At 40.1% G+C, this 9420-nt stretch overlaps 1 non-coding gene across 1 annotated transcript; it reads left to right on the plus strand.

Annotated features, from left to right (window-relative positions):
• The first annotated feature begins 8272 nt into the window (after positions 1 to 8272).
• On the plus strand, positions 8273 to 8380 carry LOC112798793 (small nucleolar RNA R71). The gene has a single exon (XR_003200390.1). It is a non-coding gene; the product is annotated as a small nucleolar RNA R71 (small nucleolar RNA).
• The last annotated feature ends 1040 nt before the right edge of the window (positions 8381 to 9420 follow it).

Raw genomic sequence — 9420 nt, forward strand, 5'->3', positions numbered from 1 at the left:
TCAGAGTGGACCATTTTGGATATATTCTATGATGGTCTATCTGAGTTCTCTAAGATGTCACTGGACCATTCTGTAAGTGGATCCATTCACCTAAAGAAAACGCTTGTAGAAGCTCAAGAACTCATTGACATGGTTGCATATAACCAATTCATGTACACCTCTGAGAGGAATCATGTGAGTAATGGGATGCCTCAGAAGAAGGGAGTTCTTGAAATTGATGCTTTGAATGCCATATTGGCTTAGAACAAAATGTTGACTCAGCAAGTCAACATGATTTCTCAGAGTCTGAATGGATTACAAAATGCATCCAACAGTACTAGAGAAGCATCTTCTGAAGAAGAAGCTTATGATCCTGAGAACCCTGCAATGGCAGAGGTGAATTACATGGGTGAACCCTATGGAAACACCTATAATCCCTCATAGAGAAATCATCCAAATTTCTCATGGAAGGATCAACAAAAGCCCCAACAAGGCTTTAATAATGGTGGTAGAAACAGGTTTAGCAATAGCAAGCCTTTTTCATCATCTTCTCAGCAACAAACAGAGAATTTTGAGCAAAGCCCCTCTAGCTTAGCAAATATAGTCTCTGATCTATCTAAGGCCACTTTAAGTTTCATGAATGAAACAAGGTCCTCCATTAGAAATTTGGAGGCACAAGTGGGCCAGCTGAGTAAGAAAATCACTGAAACTCCTCCTAGTACTCTCCCAAGCAATACAGAAGAAAATCCAAAAAGAGAGTGCAAGGCCATTGATATAATCAAAATGGCCGAATCCAAAGAGGAAGGGGAGGACGTGAATCCCAATGAGGAAGACCTCATGGGACGCCCTCCAGATAGAAAGGAGTTCCCTATTGAGGACCTAAAGGAATCTGAGGCTCATATAGAGACCATAGAGATTCCATTAAACTTTCTTCTACCATTCATGAGCTCTGAGAACTATTCTTCCTCTGAAGAGGATGAAGATGTAACTGAAGAGCAAGTTGCTCAATATCTAGGAGCCATCATAAAGCTGAATGCCAAGTTGTTTGGTAATGAAACGTGGGAAGATGAACCTCCCTTGCTCATTAGTGAACTAAATACATGGGTTTAGCAAACTCTACCTCAAAAGAAACAAGACCCTGGTAAATTCTTAATACCCTGTATCATAGGCACCATGACCTTTGAGAAGGCTCTGTGTGACCTGGGGTCAAGTATAAATCTTATGCCACTCTCTGTAATGGAGAAACTGGGGATCTTTTAGGTACAAGCTGTAAGAATCTATTAGAGATGGCAGACAAGTCAATAAAACAAGCTTATGGATTGGTAGAGGACGTGTTAGTGAAGGTTAAAAGCCTTTACATCCCTGCTGATTTTATAATCCTAGACACTGGGAAGGATACAGATGAATGCTTCATCCTTGGAAGACCCTTCTTAGCCACAGCAGGAGCTGTGATTGATGTTGATAGAGGAGAGCTAGTCCTTCAATTGAATGGGGACTACCTTGTGTTTAAAGCTCAAGGATCTTCCTCTGCAACCATGAGAGGAAGCATGAAAAGCTTCTCTCAATACAAAGTCAAACAAAGCCCCCACAATCAAACTCTAAGTTTGGTGTTGGGAGGCTACAACCAAACTCTAAGTTTGGTGTTGAGAAGCCCCCACATTCAAACTCTAAGTTTGGTGTTGGGAGGTCCCAACAATGCTCTGAACACCTGTGAAGCTCCATGAGAGCTCACTGTCAAGCTATTGACATTAAAGAAGCGCTTATTGGGAGGTAACCCAATTTTTATTTATCTATATTTCTATTGTTCTTTTATGTTTTATTAGGTTTATGATCATGTGGTGTCACAAAATAATTGCAAAAATTAAAAACAGAATAAAAAATAGCAGAAGAAAAAGCACACCCTGGAGGAAGAGATGTCTGGCATTTAAATGCCAAAAACAAGCATTTGTCTGTCATTTAACGCCAGAAACAAGCATCTGTCTAGTGTTTAATGCCAGAAACAAGCACCAAGCTGGCGTTTAACGCCAGAAACAAGCATCAGGCTAGCGTTAAATGCTAGAAACAGGCTATATTTGGGCGTTTAACGCCAGAAACAAGCTGCAGCCTGGCGTTAAATGCCAGAATTGCATACAGAGGGCATTTTACACGCCTAAAAGATGCAAGGATGAGAAATCCTTGACACCTCAAGATCTGTGGACTCCACAGGATAACCTCAGGATCTGTGGACCCCACAGGATCCCCACCTACCCCACTTCTCTCTTCTTCACACAATCCAATAACCAATCACCTCAATCTCTCTTCCCAATTACCCCTTCACCAATCACATCCATCCACTCTTTCCCATAAACCCCACCTACCTTCAAATTCAAAATCTCTTTCCCACCCAAACCCACTCTAAATGCCGAACTCGAACCCCTCTACCTCCACTATATAAACCTCTCCATCCTTCTTCATTTTCACACAACACTACCTTCTCTTCTCCCCCTTGGCCGAAACCCACACCTCTCTCCTCTCCTCCACATCTTCTTCTTCTTCTTCTTCTTCTATTCTTTCTTCTTTTGCTCGAGGGCAAGCAACATTCTAAGTTTGGTGTGGTAAAAGCATAGCTTTTTTGTTTTTCCATAACCATTGATGGCACCTAAGGCCAGAGAAACCTCAAGAAAGAGAAAAGGGAAGGTAATTGCTTTCACCTCTGATTCATGGGAGATGGAGAGATTCATCTTAAAAGCCCATCAAGACCACTTCTATGAAGTTGTGGTCAAGAAAAAGGTGATCCCTGAGGTCCCTTTTAAGCTCAAAAAGGGCGAATATCCAGAGATCCGACAAGAAATTGTAAGAAGAGGATGGAAAGTTCTCTCCAATCCCATTCAACAAGTCAGAATCTTAATGGTTCAAGAGTTCTATGCAAACACATGGATCACAAGGAACCATGATCAAAGCATCAACCCAAACCCAAAGAATTGGCTTACAATGGTTCGGGGAAACTGCTTAGATTTCAGTCCGGAGAACGTAAGGTTGGCGTTCAACTTGCCTATGATGCAAGAAGATGCACGCCCCTACACTAGAAGGGTCAACTTTGATCAAAGGTTGGACCAAGTCCTCATGGACATATGTGTAGAAGGAGCTCAATGGAAAAAAGACTCAAAAGGCAAGCCAGTTCAATTGAGAAGACTGGACCTTAAGCCTGTGGCTAGAGGATGGTTGGAGTTCATCCAACGCTCCATCATCCCCACTAGCAACCGATCCGAAGTAACTGTGGATCGGGCCATCATGATCCACAGCATCATGATTAGAAAGGAAGTAGAAGTTCATGAAGTCATCCCTCTAGAACTCTACAAAGTAGCCGAAAAGCCCTCCACCTTGGCAAGGCTAGCTTTTCCTCATCACATTTTCCATCTATGCAACTTAGCTGGAGTTGTCATAGAAGGAGACATCCCCATTGAAGAGGACAAGCCCATCACTAAGAAGAGGATGGAGCAAACAAGAGAGCCCATTCATGGATCTCAAGAGACGCATGAGAAAGCTCATCATCAAGAAATCCCTGAGATGCCTCAAGGGATGCATTTTCCTCCAAACAACTATTGGGAACAACTCAACACTTTTCTAGAAGGATTAAGTCATAACATGAACCAATTAAGGGTGAAACACCAAGAGCACTTCATCATTCTCAATGAGATTAGAGAAGATCAAAGAGCTATGAGGGAGGAGCAACAAAGGCAAAGAAGAGACATAGAGGAGCTCAAAGACACCATTGGTCCTTCAAGAAGAAGACGCCACCCTCATTAAGGTGGACTCATTCCTTAACTTCCTGTTTCTTATCTCATTTTTCGATTTTATGTTATATGTTTGTCTATGTTTTGAGTCTTTACTACATGATCATTAGTATTTAGTAACTATGTCTTAAGTCTATGAATAATTCCATGAATCCTTCACCTTTCTTAAATGAAAAATGTTTTTAATACAAAAAAACAAGAAGTACATGAGTTTCGAATTCATCCTTGAAATTAGTTTAATTATATTGATGTGGTGACAATACTTTTTGTTTTCTGAATGAATGCTTAAACAGTGCATATTTTTTATCTTGTTGTTTATGAATGTTAAAATTGTTGGCTCTAGAAAAAATGATGAACAAAGAGAAATGTTATTAATAATCCAAAAAATCATGAAATTGATTCTTGAAGCAAGAAAAAGCAGTGAAAAAGAAGAAGCTTGCGAAAAAAGGAAGCAGAAAAAGCCAATAGCCCTTAAAACTAAAAGGCAAGGGTAAAAAAGGATCCAAGGCTTTGAGAATCAATGGCTAGGAGGGCCCAAGGAAATAAAATCCAGGCCTAAGTGGCTAAATCAAGCTGTTCCTAACCATGTGCTTGTGTCATGAAGGTCCAAGTGAAAAGCTTGAGACTGAGTGGTTAAAGTCGTGATCCAAAGTAAAAAGAGTGTGCTTAAGAGCTCTGGACACCTCTAACTGGGGACTTTAGCAAAGCTGAGTCACAATCTGAAAATGTTCACCCAGTCATGTGTCTGTGGCATTTATGTATCCGGTGGTAATACTGGAAAACAAAGTGCTTAGGGCCACGGCCAAGACTCATAAAAGTAGCTGTGTTCAAGAAACAACATACTTAACTAGGAGAATCAATAACACTATCTAAACTCTGAGTTCCTATGGATGCCAATCATTTTAAACTTCTAAGGATAAAGTGAGATGCCAAAACTGTTCAGAAGCAAAAAGTTACAAGTCCCGCTCATCTAATTAGAATTAATATTCATTGATATTTTGGGATTTATAGTATATTTTCTTCTTTTTATCCTATTTGATTTTCAATTGCTTGGGACAAGCAACAATTTAAGTTTGGTGTTGTGATGAACGGATAATTTATATGCTTTTTGGCATTGTTTTTAGGTAGTTTTTAGTAGGATCTAGCTACTTTTAGGGATGTTTTTATTAGTTCTTATGCAAAATTCACATTTCTGGACTTTACTATGAGTTTGTGTGTTTTTCTGTGATTTCAGATATTTTCTGGCTGAAATTGAGGGACCTGAGCAAAAATCTGATAGGAGGCTGAAAAAGGACTACAGATGCTGTTGGATTCTGACCTCCCTGCACTCGAAATAGATTTTTTGGAGCTACAGAACTCCAAATGGCGCGCTCTCAATTGCGTTGAAAAGTAGACATCCAGGGATTTCCAGCAATATATAATAGTTCATACTTTATTCGAGTTTAGATGATGTAAACTGGCGTTCAATGCCAGCTCCGTGCTGCATTCTGGAGTAAAACACTAGAAACATGTCACAAACCAGAGTTAAACACCAAAAACACGTTACAACTTGGCATTTAACCTCAAGAGAAGCCTCTGTACGTGTAAAGCTCAAGCTCAGCCTAAGCACACACCAAAGTGGGCCCCGAAAGTGGATTTCTGCACTTAGACTTATTTCTGTAAACCCTAGTAACTAGTCTAGTATAAATAGAACTTTTTACTATTGTATTAGACATCTTTGGATTATCTTTTAATCTCTTGATCACATTTGGGGGCTGGCCATTCGGCCATGCCTGGACCTTTATCACTTATGTATTTTCAACGGTGGAGTTTCTACACACCATAGATTAAGGTGTGGAGCTCTGCTGTACCCCGAGTATTAATGCAAAGTACTATTGTTCTTCTATTCAATTCATACTTATTCTTATTCTAAGATATTCACTCGCACTTCAACCTGATGAATGTGATGATCCGTGACACTCATCACTATTCTCACTTATGAACGTGTGCCTGACAAATACTTCCGTTCTACCTGCGAAAGCTAGAGTGTGTATCTCTTGGATTCCTAACCCACGATGTATGGTTGCCTCGCCTGACAACAGAGCCTCCCATTCTCTGAGATCAGAGTCTTCGTTGTATAAGCTAGAATCCATTGGAAGAATTCTTGAGATTCGAAAAGTCTAAACCTTGTCTGTGGTATTGATGAGCGGTGAATAAGTGATGGGGAAGAGAGATTGAGGTGATTGGTGAAGGGTGTTTGAGGAAGAGTGTTATTGGATTGTGTGAAGAGGAGAGAAGGTGAGTTGAGGTAGGTGGGGATCCTATGGGGTCCACAGATTCTGAGGTGTCAAAGATTATCATCCCTGCACCAATGAGGCGTGTAAAACGCCTTCTGCATGCAATCCTGGCGTTTAACGCCAGATTGATGCTTGTTTCTGGCGTTGAATGCCAGCTTCATGCTTGGTTGGGGCGTTCAACGCCCATTTATAGCATGATTCTGGCGTTGAATGCCGGTTCCATGCTTGTTTCTGGCGTTCAGCGCCAGCTCTCCTCAGGGTGTATTTCTAGCATTTAAACGCTAGGATGCTGCTTGTTTCTGGCGTTCAACACCAGATCCATGCTCTGTTCTGGCGTTGAACGCCAGTCAGATGCTCCTTACTGGCATTTAAACGCCAGTAAGCCCTTCCTCTAGGGTGTGCTTTTTCTTCTACTGTTGTTGATTCTATTTTTAGTATTTATTTTGTGACTCCATATGATCATGAACCTAATAAAGCATAAAGGAAAAATAAAATAAAAATAAAATTAGATAAATAAAAATTAGGTTGCCTCCCAATAAGCGCTCCTTTAATGTCACTAGCTTGACAGTGGGCTCTCATGGAGCCTCACAGGTGATCGGGTCAATATTGTAGACTCCCAACACCAAACTTAGAGTTTGGTTGTGGCCTCCCAACACCAAACTTAGAGTTTGATTGTGGAGGCTCTGTTTGACTCTGTACTGAGAGAAGCTTTTCATGCTTCCTCTCTATGATTGCAGAGGAACACCCTTGGGTTTTAAACACAAGGTAGTCCCCATTCAGTTGAAGGACTAATTCCCCTCTGTTAACATCTATCACAGCTCCTGCTGTGGCTAGGAAAGGTCTTTCAAGGATGATGCATTCATCCTCCTCCTTTCTAGTGTCTAAGATCATGAAATCAGCAGGGATGTAAAGGCCTTCAACCTTTACTAACACGTCCTCTACCAATCCATAAGTTTGTCTTATTGACTTGTCTGCCATCTGTAGTGAGAATATGGCAGGCTGTACCTCAATGATCCCCAGCTTCTCCATTACAGAGAGTGGCATAAGATTTATGCCTGACCCCAGGTCACACAGAACCTTTTTAAAGGTCATGGTGCCTATGGTATAGGGTATTAAGAATTTGCCAGGATCTTGTCTCTTTTGAGGTAAGGTTTGCTAAACTCATGTATCTAGTTCACTAATGAGCAAGGGAGGTTCACCTTCCCAAGTCTCATTACCAAACAACTTGGTATTCAGCTTCATGATAGCTCCTAGATATTGAGCAACTTGCTCTCCAGTTACATCTTCATCCTCTTCAGAGGAAGAATAGTCTTCAGAGCTCATGAATGGCAGAAGGAGGTTTAATGGGATCTCTATGGTCTCTATATGACCTTCAGATTTCTTTGGGTCCTTAATAGGGAACTCCTTCTTGCTTGAGAGACGTCCCATGAGGTCTTCCTCATTGGGATTCATGTCCTCTCCTTCCTCCCTAGGTTCGGCCATGTTGATTATGTCAATGGCCTTGCACTCTCTTTTTGGATTCTCTTCAGTATTGCTTGGGAGAGTACTAGAAGGAGTTTCAGTGACTTTCTTACTCAGCTGCCCCACTTGTGCCTCCAAATTTTTTATGGAGGACCTTGTTTCACTCATGAAACTTAAAGTGGCCTTAGATAGATCAGAGACTAAATTTGCTAAGTTAGAGGTGCTCTGCTCATAATTCTCTGTCTGTTGCTGAGAAGATGATGGATAAGGCTTGCTATTGCTCAGCCTATTTCTTCCACCATTATTAAAGCCTTGTTAAGGCTTTTGTTGATCCTTCCATGAGAAATTTGGATGATTTCTCTATGATGAATTATAGGTGTTTCCATAAGGTTCACCCATATAATTTACCTCTGTTATTGCAGGGTTCTCAGGATTATAAGCTTCTTCTTTAGAAGATGCCTCTTTAGTACTGTTGGATGTTTTTTGCCATCCATTCAGACTTCGAGAAATCATGTTGACTTGTTGAGTCAACATTTTGTTCTGAGCCAATATGGCATTTAGAGCATCAATTTCAAGAACTCCCTTCTTTTGAGGCGTCCCACTATTCACGAAATTTCTCTCAGAAGTGTACATGAACTGGTTATTTGCAACCATGTCAATAAGTTCTTGAGCTTCTGCAGGTGTTTTCTTTAGGTGAATGGATCCACCTGCAGAATGGTCTAGTGACATCTTGGAAAACTCAGACAGACCATAATAGAATATATCCAGAATGGTCCACTCTGAAAGCATGTCAGAAGGACATCTTTTGGTCATCTGCTTGTATCTTTCCCAAGCTCCATAGAGGGATTCACCATCTTTTTGTTTGAAGGTCTGAACATCCACTCTAAGCTTGCTCAGCTTTTGAAGAGGAAAGAACTTAGCCAAGAAGGCCGCGACAAGTTTATCCCAGGAGTCCAGGCTATCTTTAGGTTGTGAGTCCAACCATGTTCTAGCCCTGTCTCTCACAGCAAAAGGGAAAAGCATGAGCTTGTAGACTTCATGGTCTACTCCATTAGTCTTAACAGTCTCACAGATCTGCAAAAACTCAGTTAAAAACTGGTAGTGATCTTCTGATGGAAGTCCATGGAACTTGCAGTTCTGTTGTATTAGAGCAACCAGTTGAGGTTTCAGCTCAAAATTGTTTGCTCCAATGGTAGAGATTGAGATGCTTCTTCCATCAAACTTGGAAGTAGGTGTAGTATAATCACCAAGCATCCTCCTTGCATTATTATTTTCGGCTGCCATCTCCTCTTCTTTTTCAAAACTTTCTGTGAGGTTATCTCTGGATTATTATAATTTAGCTTCTTTTAGTTTCCTCTTCAGAGTCCTTTCAGGTTCTGGATCTGCTTCCACAAGAATATTCTTGTCCTTACTCCTGCTCATATGAAAAAGAGGAGAACAGAAAATAATAATAGGGATCCTCTTTACCACAATAGAGAGATTCCTTTATGTTAGTAGAAGAAAAAGGGAATAGAAGAAGGAAAAGGTAAGAATCCAAACACAAGGGTGAAGATAGGTTCAAATTCTTTGAGATAAAGAGAAGTGTTAGTAAATAAATAAATAAATAAAAGAGGAGGAGAGAGGGAGAAATTCGAAAATAAATTTTGAAAAAGGGTTAGTGATTTTCGAAAATTAAGAGAAGAAACAAAAATTAAAATTAAAATTTAAAACAATTAGTTAATTAAAAATAATTTTGAAAAAGGGTGAGATATTTTCGAAAATTAGAGAGAGAGAGGTTGTTAGGTGGCTTTGAGAAAGATAAGAAACAAACAAAAAGTCAATTAGTTAGTTGAAAAAGATTTAAAAATCAATTTTTGAAAAGATAAAAAGTTAGAAAAGATATTTTGAAAAGATATGATTGAAAAAGATATTTTGGAAAAGATTTAATTTTT

The sequence above is a fragment of the Arachis hypogaea genome, chromosome 4 (genome assembly GCF_003086295.3).
Source record: "Arachis hypogaea cultivar Tifrunner chromosome 4, arahy.Tifrunner.gnm2.J5K5, whole genome shotgun sequence".
Taxonomy (NCBI): Eukaryota; Viridiplantae; Streptophyta; class Magnoliopsida; order Fabales; family Fabaceae; genus Arachis; species Arachis hypogaea.